The 25,740-nt window shown below is 37.7% G+C and overlaps 1 non-coding gene across 1 annotated transcript; it reads left to right on the forward strand.

The window, feature by feature from the left end:
- The first annotated feature begins 21,515 nt into the window (after window positions 1-21,515).
- LOC145162016 (small nucleolar RNA R71) lies at window positions 21,516-21,622 on the forward strand. Its single transcript, XR_013738871.1, has one exon. It is a non-coding gene; the product is annotated as a small nucleolar RNA R71 (small nucleolar RNA).
- Window positions 21,623-25,740: the final 4,118 nt, after the last annotated feature.

Genomic DNA, 25,740 nt, shown 5'->3' on the forward strand with positions numbered 1-25,740 from the left:
GGATTGAGTGACCTTGAACTTGTGGGTCAGGGAGAATTATTACTTATTGGAGGAGGTGGAGGAAGTGGAGCTCTATCCAAAAGGACGAGGAAGACCATAGTTGTCTGAACTTAGACATCTATGAGGAAGAAATTCAAGTTTAGTTGATTTAAAGACCTTAATATAACACCCAATATGAAATATTAAGGCTAGGATCCAACAACCTATTTATAACCGGAAGAGGGATGCCGTAATCCAAGCTATAAAATAGTTGAAGGTAGGTAAATGACGATTTACCAATTTCCACCATGAAAACAAAATATAATTAAGTTTTAATTGGATTTGAAACTCCTAGATCTTTTGAGATACATTGAACTTTCAATGGCATGTTTGAATCTCGATTGTGCCCTCTCAAATTTGTGATTGGGATGCCGAGGATCACAAACAAGGTGTGAAACACCATGCAAATTGACTTGGTACCCTCAACTTTATCACCTAACTGATGTGTCGGTTAACCACACACACTCCACCAATCTATGATAAACTTAAGTTACCCTTCACCACACATTGTCAGTCCCATGTTAGTGTGTCGGTTAACCACACACGCTCCACTAACGACTTAACAAAGGTGCAAAGTGTAATTTCATGGGTTAGCACCATTTCACATTTTCCTAAGTAACTAAGATTGGGATTTTTTATAAGTGTTTAGTTACTTAGCATTTATCATTATACTTTTAATGAAGGGAGAATTATAGTCTTTATCCAACCCGTTCGGCTAACGACCCTCCACCAGTCAAGGAAGCGGTGGGTGAGAGTGGACACCCATTAAACTGCCATTTTATATGCAGTAGCCTTATACCCCCCTTAGAGACTGGCTTCGTGAATGAGGCCTACTAACGGTAAGATTGACTTTACTCTTATACATATATATATATATATATATATATATATATATATATATATATATATATATATATATATATATATATATATATATATATAATTATTAACTTTTAATATTATAATAGTATAAGGGTGTATTTTACACATTTAAAATACTTGGTGGTTTAATCTTATTAATTAAACTATACTCTTAATTTAATTAAACTTAAACCATGTCATTATGGAACTATTAACTCTTTTAATTAAACACTTTAATTAATTTAATGAAGTCCATAAATTTTGAATTTTAACTTTTTTTAAAATTCTAGTGTTTGGAATTAAAGCATTAATGTGTGTGAGACTTTACAAATTCCAAAACTTGAGGGCAAGTTTTTGAAACTATTCAAAACCTTTCATTTTCATAACATATGAGTTTTATGTAGGTTTTTAAAAATTTCAATGAAGAGACTCTTGACCATCCATAACTTGAGGACAAGTTATGGAGTTCATAAAACTATTTATGAGGAAAGGACTCTTCAAGTTTCATAACCTATGGTTTTAATAACCTTTTTAATGTGACTTTTCATATAACTTGAGGACAAGTTACAAAAACACATATTATGAATAACTTTTAGATTAATTTGGATTGAAAACAACTATCACAAACATGTCTAGCAATATTCATAATCTTGATTAAACTCATATGAACAAGACAATTCAAATCAAACAATTTTTCATGTAATTAGACTAATCATTAAACTAATACAAAACATGAAACTTTTGACAATTATCTTTTGAATTGGATTAGAATGATCATTACCACATCAAAAACAGGTTTTATAAGTCTAAAACAGTTTAAGGTAATGATTCTAGACCAATTCCAGCCTTAAAAGTCGAAAATATGATGTCAGGGGCTTCTACTCGTCGAGTGTAAGAAACTAATCGACGAGTAGGATGAATTTCTTCATGGACTCGGCGAGTCCATCAGTGGACTCGGCGAGTCCAGTACCCAGGAAGCCAGAATTTTCGATTTTTTAAGCTATTTCAGCAATTTGCATCAAGTATAATTGAAAACAAGCCTAGGCTTTAATACCACTGTTGGGTTTTGAGCATTCTAGCACTCCTAAGGTGTACATGCAACCCTAAATACCTTGGATCTATGTTTTCTCTATTATACATGCAAATATGAACTTTCTAGGGTATTACCCTAACTAGCATACAAAGGTTTGATACTTGGGTAATAACACAAGTTTAGATGACATACCTTTTCTTGTGGTTGATTCCTTGGAGCTTTAAGAGCCTAGCACCAATAATTTGAATGCCTCAAGTGGAATCACAAATCACCAAAACAACTTGGAATAACTGGAGAGAATATGGAGCTCACTAAAATCGGCCACCTCTTCCTATCACACACTAGTGTCCATTTTGTGAGCTAAGGACCCCTTTATATATTATGGAGGATTAGGGTTACATCCATGTAAACCCTAATACCTATGACCTTTCATTTACATAGGATCCATGGGTTAAAATCTCCATGGAATATCCATGGAGTTCCATACACTCTTAGCCCATACTAAGTAAACCTTGGCCCATTCCATATATATAACAGTCCATATATAATTAGCCTCTTTTGATCACTAAATTAATTCCAAATTAATTTTTGATCAATACTAATTAAATAATATGATTTCATATTAATATATTATAACTTATAATATATTAATAAATCATACATATCCTTTTCTCATAAGTCTATCCATACAAATTGTTCCGATGAAGTGCAACCCAAATGGACCATGCCAGGTCGGATCAAGTCATACCAATTATAGTTATGGACTTAGACATTAATCCAACAAAATCACCCTCCCACACAAGTTCATGAGTGAGAATGAGCTAGAAGTGGTCGAGCCAGAAGCGTTGTTTGAAATAGACATCTAAAATAGAAAAGAGATATTAGTTTAGATTAGATAAGAATCCCCAATTAAACACCCAAATGATAAATTAGGGCTAGGACCCAACAACATTATTCACAATTTAGAAGAGGGATGTCGTAATCTAAATCGCAAATAATTTGAAGGTAAGTGAATGACGATTCACTAATTTCCACCATGAAAAACAAAAGCAAAAATTAAGTTTTAAATGTATTGAAACTCCTAGATCTTTTGAGATTCATTGAACTTTTCAATGTCATGTTTAAATCTCAATATGCCCTTCAAGTTTGTGACTAGGATACCGAGGATCACAAACAAGGTGTGAATAACCATGCAACTGTACTTGGTGCTCTCAATGTTACAGTCACCTAATCAATGTGCCGGTTAGCCACACACGCTCCATTGATCTATGACAAACATCGAGTCACCCTTTGCCACCTTTGCTAGACCCAAATTAGTGTGTCGGTTAACCACACACGCTCCACTAACGTCTTGGCAAGGGTACAAAGTGTAATTTCATGGAATAGCATCATTTTCACATTTTTCCTAAAGTAACTAAGATTGGGAATTTTATAAAAAACATTTAGTTACTTTGTATAATCATTATACTTATAATGAGGAATTAGTTGCCTTATCCTACCTGTCACACCCCAAACCAGAACGGCGGAAATGTTCGAGGGTGGAGGACGTCATGTCAAGTATCATAACACATGTGTTATAGTAATCAAAGTACAAACAACCATTGCATTAATACGTATAAGTTTTACATAGGTGTTTAAATATTACACATTCAAACATCAAAGTAGATACGGTAAAAGACAAAAGACGCAGCACGGTACTAAGCTGTCTTCTCAAAAGCTTCGGGGGTGTACCTGTCTACTGGATTCCTGAGAATACAAGTTATTTTGAAAGAGTAGATCAACATTTAAGTTGGTCAGTTCATAAGTATTTTAGTTATATGAAGTATACTCTAAGTTCCTGGAAAACTTCGCTAGTTCCTCCAGAAAATCCTATATTTTATGAGGTGATAAAATGATAACCATAATAGTTCCCTCTACAATTACTTAGTTTATACTAGTTATATATAACCTAATATCGAACAGACTGTTAAATGTGTGAATCTGCCCTAAGCCCACAACCAAACAAGGAACAGGAAGTAAGGCGTAAGTCACACATTCCACTGCCAATCGGATATTACTTATATATAACTCTAATGTATAAACTAAGGTATTATAGAATTAACCATTAAAGGTCCTTTATGTTATACTAGTTTTGAGAAAATGACTGATTGCGTTCCAGAAAATCCTATATTTTCTGCTTTACAACTGATAAGTAATTTTAATCCCATAAAACCATTCTATTTAAGTATTACTGTACTTATAATAAAGTATAACATAATTTTATCTATCCATAAAATTATAAGAAGGATGTTTTCTTTTTTTGTTGGTGAAAAGTGGTTTTAAATCCCCATAAAACCGTGCTGTAAAGTGGTTTTAAATCCCCATAAAACCGTTTCATTTTATTGGTGGAAAGTGATTAATACAGTAGTATTTCTTAAAATAAACTACTAAAGAATAACTGCCCTAATATTAACATGGTTAATTAGGGTTTAAAATGTGATAAAATTGTAACCATGTTGGACTAGAATGAACACGACGACCTACCAGTGTCCAAACTGAATATGTGACATTTGTCACCCCATGGCTGATCTGCTGGACTGTAGCTAACAGTCAGGATGTGGGATTGTCAGTTCCATATAGATCTATACACACAACGTCCGCTCTCCCTCCAGGAGACTCTGGTTAGAAGAATGTAACATAGCAAATATTGTTATGTCCTGAATACGTACTATCATATTTTTGTTTGAGTAAAGATCGAATTATATCATTTTCTTGAGAAAGTAGTTTAGACCTTGTATACTTATCTAGAAAATAGATTTCTCGTTTGTTTCATAAATTATACCTATTATAATTTATATGTTCTTTCTTATTAGCATGATCTATCCTGAAAATACCCATTTGCTAAGCATGATACAAACGTAATGATATCGAATGAAGTAACCTTTTATATTCTCATATGTATAATGTATATAATTAAGAAGGAAACGACCTTCGACAAATAACCCCACCTTAAGTCCACATCCAAACAAGAAAAAGGAAATAAGAAAAATCATTAGTCCTAAGCCCTTTAAGTCTTATTTATATACTTATACATATATAAACATGATTTTGGCAATTATGAGTTAAAAGAGTTATAAACACATTTTAAAGAGTTTAACGGTATCTTAAAGAGTTTATGTGATTTTGAAAAGAGTTCACATGACTTTAAGTCATTATGAAAGTATTGGGAAATCCTTTATTGTAAAAATAAATATTCAAAGCATAAGGAAATATTTTATGTAATTGATATCACAAGTACTTACTAAAACAATTATATTGTGTTCAACTTGTATTCCCCCCCCCCCCTAAAAAGCATTTGAAATCATTTAAAAGGTAGATTATAGGGGTATGAACTCACCTTATGTGAGTGATTCGATTGAAGTCTGGAATAAGAGTGTTACTCCTACGAGTGAAGTTCTGGAGCACAATGAGTCCTAAATAACATATAATGATGCATATAGGCATGATATTAGAGAATATAACCACTAAGGTTTTAGGGAATCAACATAGGATGTAAGAGAACTCACCAAAGAAGTGTTAGAAGCAAGTTAAAAGGTTGAAGGAGGGTTCACGGCCCTATGGTGTGATCAAGGCCCAAGAACACATGAAGTGTTCACGGCCCAACATGGTGGTTCACGGCCCAACTGATGGTTCATGGCCCAAGGATAAGTGGTGCACGGCATAAAGATGAAAACATGAAGGGTTCACGGCCCAAACTTGAAGATCCTTGAGGAAAAGTGATGAAAAGATGATGAATCAAGATGGAAAGGTAAGGGCTTTCAAGGAACAACAAGAAGAGATGAGACACTTACGTTTTTAGGGTGAAATGAGAGCCTTTGTTGGACGCTACTTGAGAGAGCTTGAGAGGTTTACGGCCAAGGATGGAAGAAATAGGGAATAAATGAAAGAAATGTATACATATGGAGAGGGGTTCACGGCCAAACATGGGTTCACGGCTGTGAACCTAGTTTGCGGCCGTGAACACCCTTTGATAAGTTTTCTGGTTCGATTGCATTCCTCTAATCCCAAGCTACCACTTCTCAACATCAAATCCATAACTGTACAAAGGTTAGAAACCTATATATGACCCTTAACATAGTCTAAAAGATAGCAGAAAACAATTCTGACTTTTAATTGATTAGATTGACTTACAAGATAGAAATTTACGGGTTGTCACACTACCCGTTCAGCTAACGACCCTCCACCAATCAAGGAAGCGGTGGGTGAGAGTGGACACCCATTAAACTGTCATTTTATAGGCAACAACCTTATACCCCCCCCCCCCCTTATAGATCGGCTTCGTGAATGAGGCCTACTAACGGTAAGACTCAGTCCCGGCCCGATACATGGGCGAGTTGGGCTTAAGCCCAGGGCATCAAATTAAGGTGGGCATAATTTTTGTATAAGTAAAATTGTATGCATATTAAGTCCAGTTTTTAGTCCAAGAAAGAATAGGTTCGGCTGTCCGGAGGCAAGTGTGGAAAGCGGGAGCGCCAAATTAAAGCTTTTTGAGAACTGCAATCGTCGAAATCGGTAATAGCTACCCTTGAAAATCGAGGAGTCGGCAGTGGTTTGGGAGGATTCGACAGCCAATCGATTGATCTGTGGTCAGTTGACTAAACTATTGGGTCTGACTCCTATTCCCAATTTCTTATTCGTAATTTCTCATTCTCTACATTCAATCGATCATTCTCTTAATCCACTGCTACATTGAGTTCAATTTTTTTCGTCCTCTCATTCGATCACCTCTCATTGTGAGTGAATGGGTTAGATTTCTCTTCAACTGATTTTTGATTCATCTAAAACAAAAGAAAATACCTATTGGATTCTGATTTTTTATGTCTCTTCAACTGATTTGGGTGAATTTCATTTTTCTTAATTTGTTTCCAATGTCTTTCTAAACCTGCTACCATTTATCATCATTTGACCTCTTAATCTGATTTTTATGGTTTGTTTTAGGAGCTTGATTTTTTATGTTTACTTGTTAGAGCTCGAAATTTGCTTCTTTGAATCTGATTTTAGTGGTTTTATTTAGGTAAGATTTCTGAGTATATATAGTTTTCTTCTGGTACAAATTTCTAAAGTTCCTTTTTAAATTTTTGTGTCCTTTCTAAATTCTTGTGGTTTTATTTAAGCACCAAATGATTCATTCCAAGTGTTTGATAGAATTACTATGAAAGATTGTGTGGTGACACTTGATTTTAATTTTGTTATTTCTAATTAAAGATATTGGGGGGTGGGGTAATTGTCAATTTTACAGTTTAACCAATTCAAATATTATTACATGTGATTATGTGAACCAAGTTCAAGACCATCTACCCAATTTTCATTTCCATTAAAAAGATGCAACCATGCTACATTTTTACAGGTGAAACATTTCAAATATTATAACCTATTGAAATATTATTACATTAATTTATATTAGATGTTATGAGTTTTTAATACAATGCTATTTGTCAACTTATGTTTTTATTTTCGTGTAAAAATTTAATTCCTAACATAAGAATAAAACTCAGAACATGTTTGTGATATTTATTTTGTTTCTTGTTTATGGTATTTTCATGTTTCCTTTTAATAATGAGAATTTTCTAATACATACTGAACGGTTGGAGGACAAAAGGCAGAAGCCATCAAAATCACAAATCACACTATGGAATGGAATGGAATCTCCAATTCCAATCTTGCAAGATTCCGTCAGAATAACAAATCAAACATCCTGTTAGGAAGAAAAAAAATTGTATTTATATATTTTTATTAATTGTATAGTTTATAGCACTTTTGTTATTAATTTTTTTTATATATGTGCCTTGTCGGTAAAAGTATAGGGCATTATTTTATTCTCTAGCCCAGGGCATGGAAAACCAATGGACCGGCCATGGTAAGACTAGCTTAATCTTATACATATATATAATTATTAATCTTATAATATTATAATAGTATAAGTGTTAAATTTTAAACTTGTAAAATTCTAGGGTTTAGAATTTAAATATTTCAAAATTAAACTTTTAATCAAAAATTTAAATTCCAAAACTTGAGGGCAAGTTTTGAAATTTTCAAAACACACTAGATCAAATTACAAATAATTTAAATTAAACAATTAATTAATGATTATCTAAGTTTGACCTAATCCAATTTCATGCAAGACAATTCAATCAAATAATTCAAATAATTAAAGTTTATCACATAAGGCCATAATTATCTAATTAAATGATAATTATCTTTTATTTAGGTAAGGATAATCACTATATATATATATATATATATATATATATATATATATATATATATAAGGATTTTATTATTCAAAAACAATTTTGGTGATTATCCAAACACAAAATAAGTCAAAAAAACGAGTTATGAGCCATCTGATCCACTGACTCGTCGAGTAACCTTCTGGACTCGTCGAGTCTATCAGACAGACTGAACTCACGTCGTGAACTCAGTGAGTCACGTCGTGAGTTGGGTGTTTTTTAAAAACGATTTTCTTTTCAAGCTATGGATGAACATATGAGCATCAAATACAATTGAAACCATTCATGGCTCTGATACCATTGATGGGTTTTACACATGTTTTTCAAAAACGATTTTCTTTTTAAGCTATGGACGAATATATGAGCATCAAATACAATTGAAACCAGTGATGGCTCTAATACCACTGATGGGTTTTACACAAAAGAACATTCCTATGTGCACATGGAAAACCCTAAAGCTTTGGATCTAGATCTCTCTATTGTACATGCAAGTTATCCAAAGCTTTTAAACCCTAGATCTAGCATATCAAAATCGAAATAACATATAAAATAGGTTTAGATGATTACCTTTTGATTTTTGCAATAATCTTCAAGCTTTGAGAGCCTAGTATCACAAATGTAATACCTCTAATCGATCACAAACACCAAGGCAAGAAGGATAATCTTGGAGACAGGATATGGAAGCACAAAATCGGCTCTAAGCACTCTAGGGTTCTTCAGGTCGCCGATTTTGGATGCCCTAGGGGTCCTTATATAGCTGAGCTGCTAGGGTTTTAGTCAAAACTCTAATTGGATAACTTAGGCCTTAAGCAGTCCAATGGAAAATTCTGGAATGAGGCTTGGATGATTTCAAGGTGGGCTTCCACCCTAATTTCGTCCACCCCCTTAATCCACAAGATCCACATCCCAAAATCCAATTATCTTATAATTGCAATTCCAGTCCCCTAAGTTCAATTAATCTCTTTTGATCACAGAATTAATTTCTTAATTAATTCTTGATCAATATTAATCAACTAATATGATTTCTCTTTTAATATATTATTCTTATAATATATTAATAAACCATAATAACCTCTTTCTCCATTAAACATCCAATCAAGTTGCTTTGGTGAAGGCAACCCAAAAAGACCATGCTACAACCGGGTCAAGTACATACTAAATATAGTTATGGGCTTAGACACTAATCCAACACAAAGAACATTCATATCTTCAAGAACAAACCTTCAAATCTTCATATTTACACCAAGAACACCAAGAACATCTTCAAATCTTCAAGCAACCGCAAACCCGTTTACAACCGCAAACCCGTTTACAACCGCAAACTCGTGTTCGGCCACAAACCCGTGTTCGGCCGTAAACCCCTTGGAACCGAAAACCCTCCCTTCATTTCCAACACTCTCGGTAGCATTCCTAACCCAAAAACAAGTGTTTTCTAACACGTTAATTAATGGTTTCGCTAATTTAAATACAATTATGTGTTTAATTATCATTAGGATACCGTTAATTCCGCGTACTCCAACTCGAGGGTCACTTTTCCGGTTTTGCTGTCGAGCACGTGCACATAATCAACTGTGAGTTCATACCCCTACATTTTTATTGTTTTCAACGTTTTTAGGGGGAATACAAGTAAAACAATTTAAAAACCTTTGCAATTGGTTCAAAACATTTTACCACTACATCTTATAAATATATGTTATATATTTTAACCCTATTGGAACATGCTGAGCAATAGGGCGGATTTCTTCATGTATTCGGCTGAACTGCAAATGTTTTCAATACACTACAGAATACTACAAATAAACTATAATTGGTATAGTTTTGGGAATCTCTACACTCTTTCACTAAGTACAATACACAGAATCAAAACATCTATTCAAACTATAATGGGTATAGTTTGGGAAACACTACTCTAGTACATTGGTACAAGAACACATACTAAATAATTATTTTATATTACAAATACGTTTCCACAAGGTTATACATATATATATATATATATATATATATATATATATATATATATATACTAGAAAAGGCCACTACACTACACTATATGTAAACTAGTTAATGCAGGGTTGTGGGGCACTACTTCATTGTACCCCTCGGGATATGGTTTCTAAATCCTATATAGTATAACCAGAGTCTCCTTGAGGGAGAGCATGAGGTTTGTGTATAGATCTATACGGGACTGACAATCCCATGCCCCGACTGCTAGCTACAGTTGGAATGAAAGTTCTGGGGTAACAAATGTCATTTCATTCGGACGCCTGAAGAACGTCTTAGAGGTCACTAGGTCATATCAAGTATGGTTATATGAAACCCACAACGGTATAACTAAAACATTTGTTTACGGGACTAACACTACTTCAATGGTTTTATTTTCATTAATAAAACTATGCTACACCACGTACACCACAGCTGGTAATAATAGACATTTATACATGGTTTTCGTGCAAACATTAATACAGAACACTACTTTCGCTACTACTGGTGGTATTCAGATATACATACAAACGTTTTCATACAATTATAGATACAATATGTTGTTTTCTAACATAGAGCACACTAATACAATATACCAATACAAGAACATACATGATTACACTACATTTACCATAGAAAATATTGGATTTTCTTGAGAAACATACAAACATTTTCATAGATTCAAAGACAAGATTTCATTACAAAAACATACTTATGAACTCACCAACTTAAATGTTGATACACTTTCAAAATCACTTGTATTCTCAGGGAACCAGTAGACAGGTACACCCGCAGGATTTTGAGAAGACGAAGATTTTAGAATCACGTCTTTTATACTTTTGCTATACTTTTGTTGTCATACAAACTATGTCATGAACAGATGTAAATACAATATTCTATTAATGTAATGGTTGTGTTTGCTTGATTTACTATTATCCAATCGTTGTGATATTGTACATGACGTCCTCCACCCCCAAACGTTTCCACCGTCTCGGTTTGGGGGTGTGACAGATTGGTATCAGAGCATTGTTTATAGTGAAATAAGTATATCAAACCTTACATGATATATAACTATAAACACTAAGGGGCCGAAGCGCTCTTAACTAAAAGTATACTTTTAAAATCTAAGTATTTTATAAAAAGTATACAAGTATACATACATACCAGAAACAGTATCACAAGAAGAACAAAACAAAAGTATTTAGATGTTGGACACTGCGGTCAAACCTGGGCAGTTATGTAATCATATTTGAGATAAATATAGCATGATCAACTATATTTATTTGAGATACGACCAACATGTGTTTGGGAGTGATAGTGGTGTTGCGACAAGTCTAAAACTAACCCAACCCCATACTAAAGGGAACAATAGAACAAAACATACAAACTAAAATACTATAAGAGTATTTGGTAGCACTTTGATACTAGAGCCTAACACATCGTACAGATTTCATTCCAAGTGTTACTATAATTTCATGGCGATTGTTTACTTGCATTAAGAAGACTTCCATTGTAAATCGCTTGATAGAACACTATAACTGTCAGGATAAGATATACATTGTTCAATATCACCTCACTTCTGACCACTATAGAGGACTTATCTTCGTTTTCCTCATAAATTATTTTAGAGAAAGATGCCTCCGAAGAAGAAGTCCAACCGAAAGAACAACAATACTCCACCGCCGCCACCTCCTCAGTTCAACCCTACTATGTTTCAAGCAGCAGTTACAGCAGCTGTGGCTACCGCCATGTCGCAGATCAATTCTAGCGGCACTAGCGGATCGGGTAGTGGAACCAATCCCCTTAACCTTGATGGTAGCCAGGGACACCCGAAGGAGTGTTCCTATAAGGATTTCATGAATATGAAGCCCAAGTCCTTTGACGGCAATTGAGGTGTCATTGTTCTAACTCGTTGGTTCGAGAAAATCGAATCAATCTTTTAGATCTGTGCGTGACCCGAGGCAAGCAAAGTGAAATTTGTCACATGCACCTTCACCGATAGAGCACTAACTTGGTGGAACAGCCAAGTCAAATCCCTAACTCTTCCGGTAGCCAATGCTATGAGTTAGGATGATTTGAAGGAGTTAATGCTAGCTGGATACTGCCCTAGGGGCGAAATGCAAAAGCTAGAGCAGGAGCTCTAGAACCTGAAGATGAAGGGTTCCGACATGTTGCATACACTGCTAGATTCAGTGATCTGGCTCTACTTTGTCCCGGGATGGTCACCACGGAGAGCAAGAAAGTAGAGAGATATATTTGGGGACTGACTCCCCCAACTCAAGGGAATGTTTTAGCTGCCAAACCGCTCACATTTGATAGCGCCAAATGTCTGGCGCGGACACTGATAGATCACGGAGATATTCAAGACTCCGTAACAGTCATTCCAGAACAACCCAAGGAGAGCAGTAGTGGGAAGAAATTATGGAACAAGCGAAAGGGCCAATCTTCGCAGGAGCCCTCAAAGAAAAAACAAACGGTGGCAATTCATGCTGCTACCACCCCTGCTGCTATTCCCGCCACTCAAGCCCCTCCCACCCGATATGCTGGGAACCTCCCGAAATGCGACAAATGTAACTACCACCATAATGGACCCTGTCGGGAGTTACACTGTACTAGTTGCAACAGGAAGGGGCATAAAGCTCGCTTTTTCAAGACGCATGTGCAGCCTAAAGCTCAGACCCCCGGAGCAGGAATAGGCCAAACCTGCTATGGGTGTGGAGAAACAGGGCATTACAAGAGGAATTACCTAAAAGCAATGACTGCTGGCAACACGGGGAAAGTGCTAGCAATGGGTCAGGAGGAGGCAGTTGCTGATCCCACCGTAGTTACGAGTACGTTCCTCCTCGACAACTCTTATGCATGCATTCTATTTGATAGTGGTGCTGAGAGGAGTTTTGCCAGTCATGCATTTAAACACTTACTTAGACACAAATCCCAACCTGTAACCGAAACATTCACCGTCGATATGGCCAACAGAAAGAAAGAGTGTACTAACGACGTATTCATAGGATGCACCCTCACTCTAAACGATTATTCCTTTCCAATCGACCTTATGCCGATCTCCATAAAAAGCTTCGATGTCATCATCGGCATGGATTGGTTGAGCCCCAATCATGCTGATATTCTCTATTACAAAAAATCCATTCGCCTCAATCTGCCATCAGGCGAATCCCTCGTTATCTATGGCGACAAACTCAGCACGAACCTTCGTATCATTTCGTGCATCAAAGCCCAAAAATACTTGCGAAAGGAGTGTCACGCATTCCTGGTGCATGTAGTCAATTAAAAGCAAGAAGTTAAAGACCTCGAGAGCATCCCCGAAGTCTGCAACTTTCCTGATATCTTCCCCGAGGATCTTCCAAGAGTTCCTCCCGAACGCCAAGTCGAATTTTGAATCGACTAAATTCCCGGAGCTACCCCCGTAGCTAAATCCCCATATCGTCTAGCTCCAGTGGAGATGCAGGATTTATCCAGCCAATGTAACGAACTCCTCGGCAAGGGATTCATTAGACCAATCTTCTCACCCTGGGGAGCACCGGTCTTGTTCGTTAAGAAGAAGGATGGATCTTTACGGATGTGCATAGACTACCGTGAACTCAACAAACTCACTATCAAGAATCGCTACCCACTACCTAGAATAGACGACCTCTTCGATCAACTTCAGGGAGCAAGCTATTTTTCAAAGATTGACCTGCGATCGGGGTACCATCAGCTACGAGTCCAGGAGAGTGATATTCCTAAGACAGCTTTCCGAACTCGATATGGTCACTACGAGTTTTTAGTGATGCCCTTTGGTCTAACCAACGCACCCGCCGTATTCATGGACCTAATGAATAGGGTGTGCCGCCCATTCCTAGACAAGTTCGTGATAGTATTCATAGACGATATACTTATCTATTCACGAAGCAAGAAGGAACACAACCAGCACTTAAGACAAGTTCTAGAGACGCTGAGGGCGGAAAAGCTTTACGCGAAATTCTCTAAGTGTGAGTTTTGGATTAGGAAGGTAACTTTCTTAGGTCAAGTGGTTAGAGAAGAAGGCATACATGTGGACCCTTCCAAAATTAAGGCAATCGAGAATTGGTCAGCACCAAGAACGCCCACAGAAATCCGTCAATTCTTAGGTCTTGCTGGCTACTATCGTGGGTTTATACAAAACTTCTCCAGAATTGCTAAACCGCTTACCACCCTGACTCAGAAGGGTGTGGCTTTTAGTTGGGGAGAGAAACAATACACTGCGTTCCAAACACTAAAACAGGCCCTGTGCAGCACGCCCATACTTTCTCTTCCAGAAGGGACAGAGGACTTCATTGTATACTGCGATGCATCTAATCAGGGAATAGGTTGTGTGCTTATGCAGCGAGGAAAAGTTATCGCTTATGCCTCGAGACAGCTTAAAGCACACAAGGTCAACTACACTACTCACGATCTTGAACTGGGAGCAGTGGTCTTTGCCTTAAAAATATGGAGACATTACTTGTATGGCACCAAGTGCACTATCTTCACCGACCAGAAAAGCCTTCAACACATCTTTGATCAGAAGGAGCTTAACATGAGACAACGGCGATAGGTAGAGCTACTCAATGATTACGAATGCGAAATTCGCTATCATCCGGGTAAAGCCAATGTAGTAGCTGATGCCCTTAGCCGAAAGGAGTAATCAGGTCGTGGGTGAAGGCACTAACCATGACAATCCATTCCCACCTATCCACACAAATTAAAGAGGCTCATATAGAAGCTTTAAAACCAGAACATGTGGCAGGAGAAGCCTTCAGAGGTATGGAGAAGAACTTCGAGATCAAGGGGGAAGGAGTTCGTTATTTTATGAACCGGGTCTGGACCCCAAAGTTCGATGGTTACAGAGACATAGTCATGAACGAAGCGCATAAGACTCGATACTCTGTTCACCCAGGTTCAGCTAAAATGTATCTGGATCTTAAAAAGCTCTATTGGTGGCCAAACATGAAGGCATAGATTAATACCTACGTGGGAAAGTGCCTAACTTGTGCCAAGGTCAAGGTAAAATATCAAAAACCCTCAGGTTTACTTCAACAGCCAGAAATACATGAGTGGAAGTGGGAACGGATTACAACCAAGTTGCCCAAGACATCGGGTGGTCATGACACCATTTGTGTAATCGTCGATAGATTAACCAAATCTGCCCACTTCCTGCCGATCAAGGAAACCGACAAGATGAAGAAGCTGACCCGAACTTACATCCGAGAGATAGTACGACTGCATGGTGTGCCCATATCTATTATCTCGGACAGAGATAGTAGGTTCACCACGCGATTTTGGTAGTCACTACAGAAGTCTTTTGGAACTAAGTTAGACATGAGTACAGCTTACCATCCTCAAACTGACGGGAAGAGTGAGAGAACCATTCAAACCCTTGAATACATGCTGAGAGCGTGCATTATTGACTTTGTCAAGTCATGGGATACCCATTTGCCACTAGTTAAGTTTTCATACAACAACAGCTATCACACTAGCATCAAGGCTGCTCCATTCGAAGCCCTCTATGGTCGCAAGTGCAGATCCCCTCTGTGCTGGGCTGAGGTGGGTGACATGCAACTAGCTAGAGGTCAAGTCCCTGACAGCACTCTCACTGGCCCAGAAATTATCAGAGTAACCACCAAAAAGATCATATAAATCCAAGAAAGACTAAAAGCCTCGAGGGATAGACAAAATAGTTACGCCGACAAAAGACGAAAACCCTTGGAGTTCCAGGTTGGTGACCGCGTTCTGTTGAAGGTCTCACTCTGGAAGGGAATGATATGCTTCGGAAAGCGTGGAAAGCTTAATCCAACATACATTGGACCATTCGAGATCCTCGCAACGATCGGTCCCGTAGCTTACAAACTCCGGTTACCCCAAGAGCTTAGCAACATTCATCTCGTCTTCCACGTGTCAAATCTTAAGAAGTGTCTATCCGACGAGACTCTTGTGATTCCACTCGATGAAATCGAGACCAACGAGAGTCTTAACTTCGTGGAAGAGCCAGTCGAAATCATGGATAGGGAAGTCAAACGCACGAAGCAAAGTCGTATCCCGATAGTGAAGGTTCGCTGGAATGCCAAGCGGCGACCCGAATTCACTTGGGAGCGAGAAGACCAGATGCAACAGAAGTATCCGCATCTCTTCCCATAGTCCATAATTGTATTCATTTTAGAAAGAATTTCGGGACGAAATTCCCTCTAATGGGGGGATGATGTGACAACCCGATACTTTCTAGTCATCAAAAGTCAATTACATTAAATAAACTTTCCAATTTTATTTATTCCGTTAAGTTCGTAAGGGTTAGAAAACCATTTAAATTATATAAATAAAATTTATATAAGTTTCGGAACCAAAAACACTCGAAAAATCAAGTTTTCCCTCGAAAAATCAGCAAACGCTCTTTTCGACCACAAACCCAACCAGATATATATGTTTCATCCGAAAAATTAGTCATTTCTCACCTTTTTCACTCAAAAACACTCCCAATTATCTCTCAAGAATCATCCAAGAACATTAATATCTTCAATAACAAACCTTCACATCTTCATATTTTCACCAAGAACACCAAGAACATCTTCAAATCTTTAGGAAACCGAAACCCGTTTACAACTGCAAACCTGTGTTCGGCCGCAAACCCCTTGGAACCGAAAACCCTCCCTTCATTTCCAACACTCTCGGTAACATCCCTAACCCAAAGCAAGTGTTTTCTAACACTTTAATTAATGGTTTCGCTAATTTAAATACAATTATGTGTTTAATTATCATTAGGATACCGTTAATTCCGCGTACTCCAACTCGAGGGTCACCTTTCCGGTTTTGCTGTCGAGCACGTGGACATAATCAACTGTGAGTTCATACCCCTATATTTTTACTGTTTTCAACGTTTTCAGGGGTAATACAAGTAAAACGATTTAAAAACCTTTTCAATTGTTTCAAAACAATTTACCACTACATCTTATAAAATATATGTTATATATTTTAACCCTGTTGTAACATGTTGAGCAATAGGGCAGACTTCTTCCTGTATTCAGCTAAACTGCAAATGTTTTCAATACACTACGGAATACTACAAATAAACTATAATTGGTATAGTTTTGGGAATCTCTACACTATTTCACTAAGTACAATACACAGAAACAAAACATCTATTCAAACTATAATGGGTATAGTTTGGTAAAAACTACTCTAATACATTGGTACAAGAACACACTACTAAATAATTATTTTATATTACAAATACGTTACTACAAGGTTATACATACATATTTAAATACCAAAAAAGGCCACTACACTACACTATACGTAAACTAGTTAATACAAGGTTGTGGGGCACTACTTCATTGTACCCCTCAGGGTACGGCTTCTAAATCCTATACAGTATAATCAGAGTCTCCTGGAGGGAGAGTGTGAGATTTGTGTATAGATCTATAAGGGACTAACAATCCCATGCCCCGACTGCTAGCTATAGTTGGAACGGAAGTTCTGGGGTAACAAATATCATTTCATTCGGACGCCTGAAGAACGTCGTAGAGGTCACTAGGTCATATCAAGCATGGTTATATGAAACCCACAACAATATAACTAAAACATTATTTTACGGGACTAACACTACTTCAATGGTTTTATTTTCATTAATAAAACTATGGTACACCACTTACACTACAGCTAGTAATAACATACATTTATACATGGTTTTCCTGCAAACATTAATACAGAACACTACTTTCGCTACTACTGGTGGTATTCAGATATACATACAAAGGTTTTCATATAATTACAGATACAATATACTGTTTCTAACATAGAGCACACTAATACAATATACCAATACAAGAACATACATGATTACACTACATTTACCATAGAAAATATTGGATTTTCTTGAGAAACATACAAACATTTTCACAGATTCAAATACAAGATTTCATTACAAAAACATACTTATGAACTCACCAACTTAAATTTTGATACACTTTCAAAATCACTTGTATTCTCAGGGAACCAGTAGACAGGTACACCCGCAGGATTTTGAGAAGACGAAGCTTTTAGAGTCACATCTTTTATACTTTTTCTATACTTTTGTTGTCATACAAATTATGTCATGAACAGATGTAAATACAATATTCTATTAATGTAATGGTTGTGTTTGCTTGATTTACTATTATGCATCGTTGTGATATTGTTCATGACGTCCTCCACCCCGAACGTTTCCGCCATGTCGGTTTAGGGGTGTGACAGTCAGAACCAGACATCTACAAAAGGGAGAAAATTCAAGTAAATTGATTTAATCCTTAATATATCACCAAAATGAAATATTAAGACTAGGGCCCAACACATTAATTCACAATTTGGAAGAGGAACGTCATAATCCAATTGCAAATTATTTGAAGGTAGGTAAATGACGATTTACCAATTCCACCATGAAAACGAAATTTTAACAAATTAGATTTTAAATGAAATTCCTAGATCTTCTGAGATTCATTGAACTTTTCAATGGCATGTTTAATCTCGATTATGCCCTTTAATTTTTTGACTGGGATACCGAGGATCACAAACAAGGCATGAATAACCATGAAAATTAGCTTGGTACTCTCGATGTCATTTATCACCTAATCAATGTGTCGGTTAACCACACACGCTCCATAGATCTATGATAATTTACGAGCTACCCATTTTTATCCTTCATTAGTCCATATTAGTGTGTCGGTTAACCACACACGCTCCACTAACTGACCAATAAGGTTCAATGTGCAATTTCATGGATTAGCATCAAATTCACATTTTCCTAAAGTAACTAAGATTGGAAATTTATAAAAGCATTTAGTTACTTTGTATTTTCATTATACTTATTGATGATATTTTAAGTCCTATCAAACCCGTTCGGCTAACGACCCTCCACTAGTCAAGGGTGCGGTGGGTAAGAGAGGATACCCAATGGTGGTCATTTTACAGGCCGCTTCCTTAAATACCCCTTGTAGACCAGCTTCGTGAATGATGTCTACTAACGGTAAGACTGACCTTTTCTTATACATATATAAAATTAGACTTTTAATTCTATATAGATATGGATGTATTTTAAACATTTAAAATACTAAGTGGTTTAATCCTTTAATAATTAGACTTTTAATTTAATTAAATTTAAACCATATTATGGATTTATTAATTCTCTCTTTTAACTTAAACACTTAATTAATTTTATTAATAAAATCCATGAGGGTGTATTTTTTTAAACCCTTAAAAAATACCAAGGTTTAACCATATAAATTTCTAAAATTAAAAACTTCTAATTTCAAATTTAAACTATAAAACCAAGAGGGTGTATTTTAAAACTTTTCAAAATACCAGGTTAAATCTTTGAATCAAAATAATTTTATATTATCCAAATTTAACCAAATTCTTTAACTTTAATAAGAATATCATGTTACCATTCAGAAAAAACGATTTTAGGCAATAAAAACGAGTTATGGTAATTATCCTATTCAAAATCTGATCTAAAAATTCAAAAATCAGGAAACTAACGTGTCAACTCGTCAAGTTGGACTCTGAACTCGTCGAGTTCATCCAACTCATCGAGTTCATATTAAACTCCTCGATTTCCAGGCTCTGGACAGTAAATTTCGATTTTCAATCACTTTGGACAGTTCACTCTTGCATTAATTCAATTGAAAAACATCCTAGGCTCTGATACCACTGATGGGTTTTGAGCATATCTACAATCCTATGTGATGATGCAACCCTAATTGATTTGGATCTAAGTTTTTCACTAATTGAACATACAAATTAAACACAAAAGCAGTAATCCTAAAAACTAGTGTATAATTCGAAATTCATATACAAACTAGGGTTAGAAGTTTACCTCACTTGTTATGTAGCAATAACAAGAACACCTTGAAGATACTTGACTCTTGAAAGCTTAGTGCCCCAAATGTTGCACCTCTAATGGAGTAACAAACACCCAATGGAAAAAGAATGATGAAGAGAGACAAGAAATCGTCCAGGGTTTCAATCTAGAGTACTAGAGCCGATTTTCTTAGGGTTTGGAGGGTTTATATATGGCTAGGTTGCTTAACCTTTAAGTTGGACTTGAATAAGGAAACCCTAATTCCCATCTTAAGCCCAAAGCAACCCATGGACCTCCTAAATGAGCCCTTGGACGAAATCTTGTGGGGTTACCCATAAATTTTGTCCACTTCACCACAAGAAGTCCTAAGCCCAGTTTCAAAACTATCAACGATTTGCAAAACAGCCCCTTCATTATTAATTAGTTCCTTTAATCCCAAAATTAATATCAAATTAATTTCTGATTAATTAGTAATTAATAATATGATTTCCAAATAATATATTAATATTATAACATATTAATAAAATCATTCTGAGTACCAATTTATTATTTCAAATAATAAATCCTACTCTCTCTCTCCACTAGTCATCCTGTCAAGTTGCATGAGTGAAGGCAACCAAAAGGACCTGCTACTATCAAATCAAGTACATACCAATTATATTTATGAGCTTAGACACTTAATCCAACACATAACATGATTCACTTTTTTCTCTTTTGACTCTGGGACTCCCTTCTTCCAAACATGAATTGGGTTGCATGGTAGTTGATTCATTGGTCATAAATGGCTCAGAATGAACCTCTTCTTCGGTGTAGATTGCCTTTACATGAGGTTGTGATTTTTGGTCTTGATTGCTAGGTGGTAATCTCTCATTAACAAGTTTTGATAGTTGCCCAAGTTGAGTCTCTATATTTTTAATGGAAGCTTGATGATTTCTCACATTAGCATCAGTAGTATCACGTCTCTTTTCATATGAGTCCATAAACCTATGAAGTACCGACTAAATATCCAACTTCTTCTCAGGTGGTGGTTGCTCTTTTTTGTAGAAACCCCGACCAGTTTTTCTATATTTATCATCTTTCTATTTCTTGTACTCTTCATATGGCAACCACTCCTTTTTGGGCCTCCTCCAATCTTCATCATACTTGTCGCCACTAGAGTAAAACACTTGTGCCTTCGTGTTCCCATTTTCATCCAAATCACAATCATTGGTCAAATGTAGCCCATTATAATTATCACACCCAAATCTTATGGCATGGATTGATTGATCTAACTTCGTCATTCACCTATCCATATTTTCTAACTTTTCCAAAACCTCTAGTAACATCCTCTATTGGGTTGTGGTACTCATGTGAGTGCTTTGCAAACTCTTCAATCAACTCTTTAATAGTTTTTGGCTCTTTCTTAGTCATTGGCCCTTGAGAGTCAAGAAATTATCTTGTTGTGACATTCACGTCATCATAGAAAATGGACACTTCTTGTTGGACATTAAGATCATGTTGAGGAGAACTCCTAAGCAAGCCCTTTTATCTCTCCTATTCCTCATACAATGACTCTCCAACGTCTTGTTGAAAATTAGCAATCTTCTTCTTGAGCTTTGAGACTTTTGAAGGTGGACTAAATTGTTCAATAAAATTATCACAAAGATTTGCCCACATGGTAATGGATCCGGGTGAAAGTGACTTTAACCAAACTTTGGCTTCACCGGTAAATGTCACTGGAAGCATACTAAGTAACACGGATTCTCTTGGCACATTATGAACATTGAAGTAGTTGGTTGAAACGTCCCAAAAATTCATAGTAAACGGTTTTATCAATGTGAGACGTGCTACTTGATTCATCAACGGTTTTGTCCTTCTTTTTATGAAAAGCAGAGTCCAGATCTTTAAGTGGTGGAACTATCAGAGTTCTGGGTCCTCGGGTCATAAATCACTGCAATAAAAACAAAACAAAACAAAAACATGTAAAGGGAGTAAAAAAATCACTAAACTCAAAACTTTCTGAGACGAGACCACGATGTGGTGAATATGACCACGACGTGCTTGCACCTTAGAGAGAAAAATAAAATAAACTAATGTAACCAAAGTAACTTTTTGCGGTTTTTATCCCACAAAAAGGATCGATTGACTAAAAGTAATTAAAATATAAACCAAATAAGACGTTCCCCGGCAACGGCGCCAAAAACTTGATGTGCACAATAGTACCTACTCGTTTTAAATTTATAATCTAACTTAATTTTGCTAACTATGCACTTATAGGCAGCGTACCTAGTCAGATTATATATTAGCTCAGGTAATTCGGGAGTTGCTCATAGGGAACAGAATTCAATTAAATAGATTAACTACTTCTAATTAAACTAAGAAACAAACTATGATTGGGGGTGTAACATCCCAAAATTTAAGACCAAAAATTTCGTTTTAGTTAAGTTATTATATAAAACCAACAGTGTAAAAACATTCATATTAATATCTCATGTCAAAACCCAAGTGTCAGTAATCAAAACATATTATCATAAAACCGTATCAGAGTGTAATCCCAAAGATCTCATGTGCGGAAAACGTAATGTGATGCGCTGCGATCAAGCCGGCTCCTTTCCTTTGAAAACGAGTGCCTGAAACCAAAACTGTAAACCGTAAGCACGAATCTTAGTGAGTTCCCCCATCATACTACATACCATACTACTAACATACTGTCAGGCATATCTGGGTGCCCGACCTACCCCTTCGGTATCTTTCAACCGGTAACCACCTAGCATATCTGGGTGCTGGCCTCCCCTTCGGTCTCTTTCAACCGGTAACCGCCTAGCATATCTGGGTGTTGGCCTCCCCTTCGGTCCCTTTCAATCGGTAACTGGGAGCTAACCTCCCCTTCAGTATCTTTCAACCGGTAACCGGGGACTATTTCACCCCCTACCACTACCACATAAGAACATAGCATAACATACATGAATATATTGTCAGGCATATCTGGGTGCCCGACCTACCCCTTCGGTATCTTTCAACCGGTATCCGGGGACTATTTCACCCCTTACTACTACCACATAATAACATATCATTATCACACTGCTAGGCATGCATGGGTACTATCTACCCCTTCGATATCTTTCAACCGGTAACTAGGGGCTATATCACCCCTACCACTACTAACACATATGTCATAGCATCCTAGCACATAAAGCATATCAGATAACAACACACCAGATAATTATCATAAAGACAATCATCTAATAAAAAGTTCCTACTAGTGGGTCGGCATTGTGGCCGTGGACCCACTCCTACTGGAAGGTAACTCACCTCACAATGTTGAAGTCCCGTAGACACAATCCCAGCTGTTGGATGACAGATTCTCGAAAAGGCCCATTAGGGTTTCAAGCACTTTAAACGAATCGAACTCAACGAGGCAAGCACACCGCCACCCGACACGGCGGCCGGTAGCGGCAGGAGGCGGCAGCCACCACCCTAACATGGTGGTTTTCAATTTCTTTCCATTATTCCATTTTTTACAATTTACAATGAAAATACAAAAATAAACGCACACACACACTACACTAAAATAAACACACACACGCACATACACAGCCACCCTTGTGGTGGCCGGTGGTGGTACACGGTGGCAGCCACCACCTCACGGCGGTGGTGGTGGCTGTTCTTGGGTTTTCCAGCCAAACAACTACCCACACAACATATCCTACTGTAGAAACAAACACCCATACGCTTTCTTGCTTGCAACGGATCCAGCCACCCTCCTGGTGGCGGTTGGCGACGGCAGAAACCTCGAGAGGCTGCAGCGGCGGTTTCGACGGCGGCGGAGAGTATTCACGGCAACAACAATGACGAAACCACCAACCGCAAACTCGACCGGTCATGGCGGTTCTTCTCCAGCTACGCGCGACGGCAGTTGACGATGGTGGTCAAGGCTTGAACGTATCACCGGCAGCAAGAAATAGAGAAGAGGGGACGGCAGTCGGACGTCCGGCGGTGGTTTCCGTCCCCCTTGAAGCGAAACAGTGACCACGACTCTCCTGACGTCCACAAACCCCGCGCTCGCATCCATGGCTTTGACTCCGATCTTCAGCGGCACCTCCGGTTGCGTACAGCGTCATTGACGGCAGGCGTTGTTGGGTGGCGTCCGGCAACGAGGATGCAAGTGGCGGAGTGGCGGTCAGACTTGACACCGACGATGGCGACTGGGGCAGTTTCTTGTGGTGGCGGCAGTCAAAGAAGGAGAAGAAGAAGAAGTAGGGTGGTCGTCCGGTGGTGTCGTCGTCGGATGCAAGTCGGAAACAACACAGCGGCGGCGCCGGCGGGGAGGCATAAGGGTGGAGTATAAGGTGGCGGCTGGATGTCACCCCTAGGGTTAGGGTTTCGGGAGGGATATATACCCGACGCCTTCCCAAGATTTTCTCCATAATGTCACGTTTGGTCCCTCCCTCCCCTTTTTCTTTCAAACTGAGTCCAAAAGTTGCCACTTTAACCCCTGCCTTCAAAACCCTTTACAAATTAAACCCGAAATTTACCAACAGCCCCTCCCTCTACAAATCCTTTTCAAATTAGGTCCATAATTTACTCTTTAGCCCCTTGCTCCATAGAATCTTTTCACTTTACTCCAATATTTACCTTTCAGCCCCTGACTTCAAAAATCCTTTATAAACTAACCCGAAGATTATATTTTTTAACCCCCCTAAACTTACAATTATAATTTTTTAACCCCCAAAACTAACTCCTTGCTACACTATTCCGCTTTTAGGGTTGTTATACATTCGTTAATATATTTATTTATTAATTAAATAAACGGGGTGTTACAACTCTCCCCCACTTAAATTAGTTTCGTCCTAGAAATCATTCCTTACCATTCCTTACACGCCCAACCACTCTAGTAACATGGTCACCATCCTGGGCACACCCTAGCCTTCCTAGGGTAGCCATGACCAATCCTCGTAAAGCCCTAAAATCCGCAGATGAATGAATTCCTTGCAATAAGATAACATCTACTCGGTCCGAAGTCTGTTGTCTTGAGATGGTCTGATTTCCCGAACAGACCACTCATATTGAATCATTATCGTTGAAACCAGTCCACTTATCCCTCAAGTGACTACTCAACTTCTGATAGCCTGAGGCTCCCACTAGAAAACTGAAATCACACACCCAATCATCCTTGCAGGTCGTTAGCATAACCCAAGCAATCTGTTATTCCGTCCGAACTTGCAACCTAAAACACAATACTAGCACTGCCCAAACGCTGAATCTGCCCGAACACTGAACTGCCTGAAGCAATATGTTGCCACATGGCTGCTTTCCAAAAGCTACCGAGACCTCCTGGTCCCAATTCGTTCGCCAATCGTCTGAAATACCGGGTTCCGGCCCAGCTGCGGAGCCAAAGGGACTCCCACTTAGTCTCCTCACATGACTTCTGAATGAAATCCTTCTCTAGAACTAGTTGCCACTAGTTATCATGCCACTGTGGCTCTAACACCCGATCCAACCGATCGGGTCCATACGTCGAATCCTGTCATCATCAAATCCAAGACTAAAAGTGATTGCTACCTGAACAATGGTAGCCTTACCTCACATGTCCTTAAGCAGTCCATTGCTTCCCTGATCTCATAACTGTAGTGACTCTCCTACAGTCTTATCACTAGCCTAACCAGATCTAATCCCTCTGGGGAAATCCATAACCCAACCCGTGGATTTCCATATCCTCACTGCTGCACCCAAAC

This window comes from Lactuca virosa, chromosome 2 (assembly GCF_052849685.1).
Source record: "Lactuca virosa cultivar CGN04683 chromosome 2, Lactuca_virosa_CGN04683_v6, whole genome shotgun sequence".
NCBI classification, from domain to species: domain Eukaryota; kingdom Viridiplantae; phylum Streptophyta; class Magnoliopsida; order Asterales; family Asteraceae; genus Lactuca; species Lactuca virosa.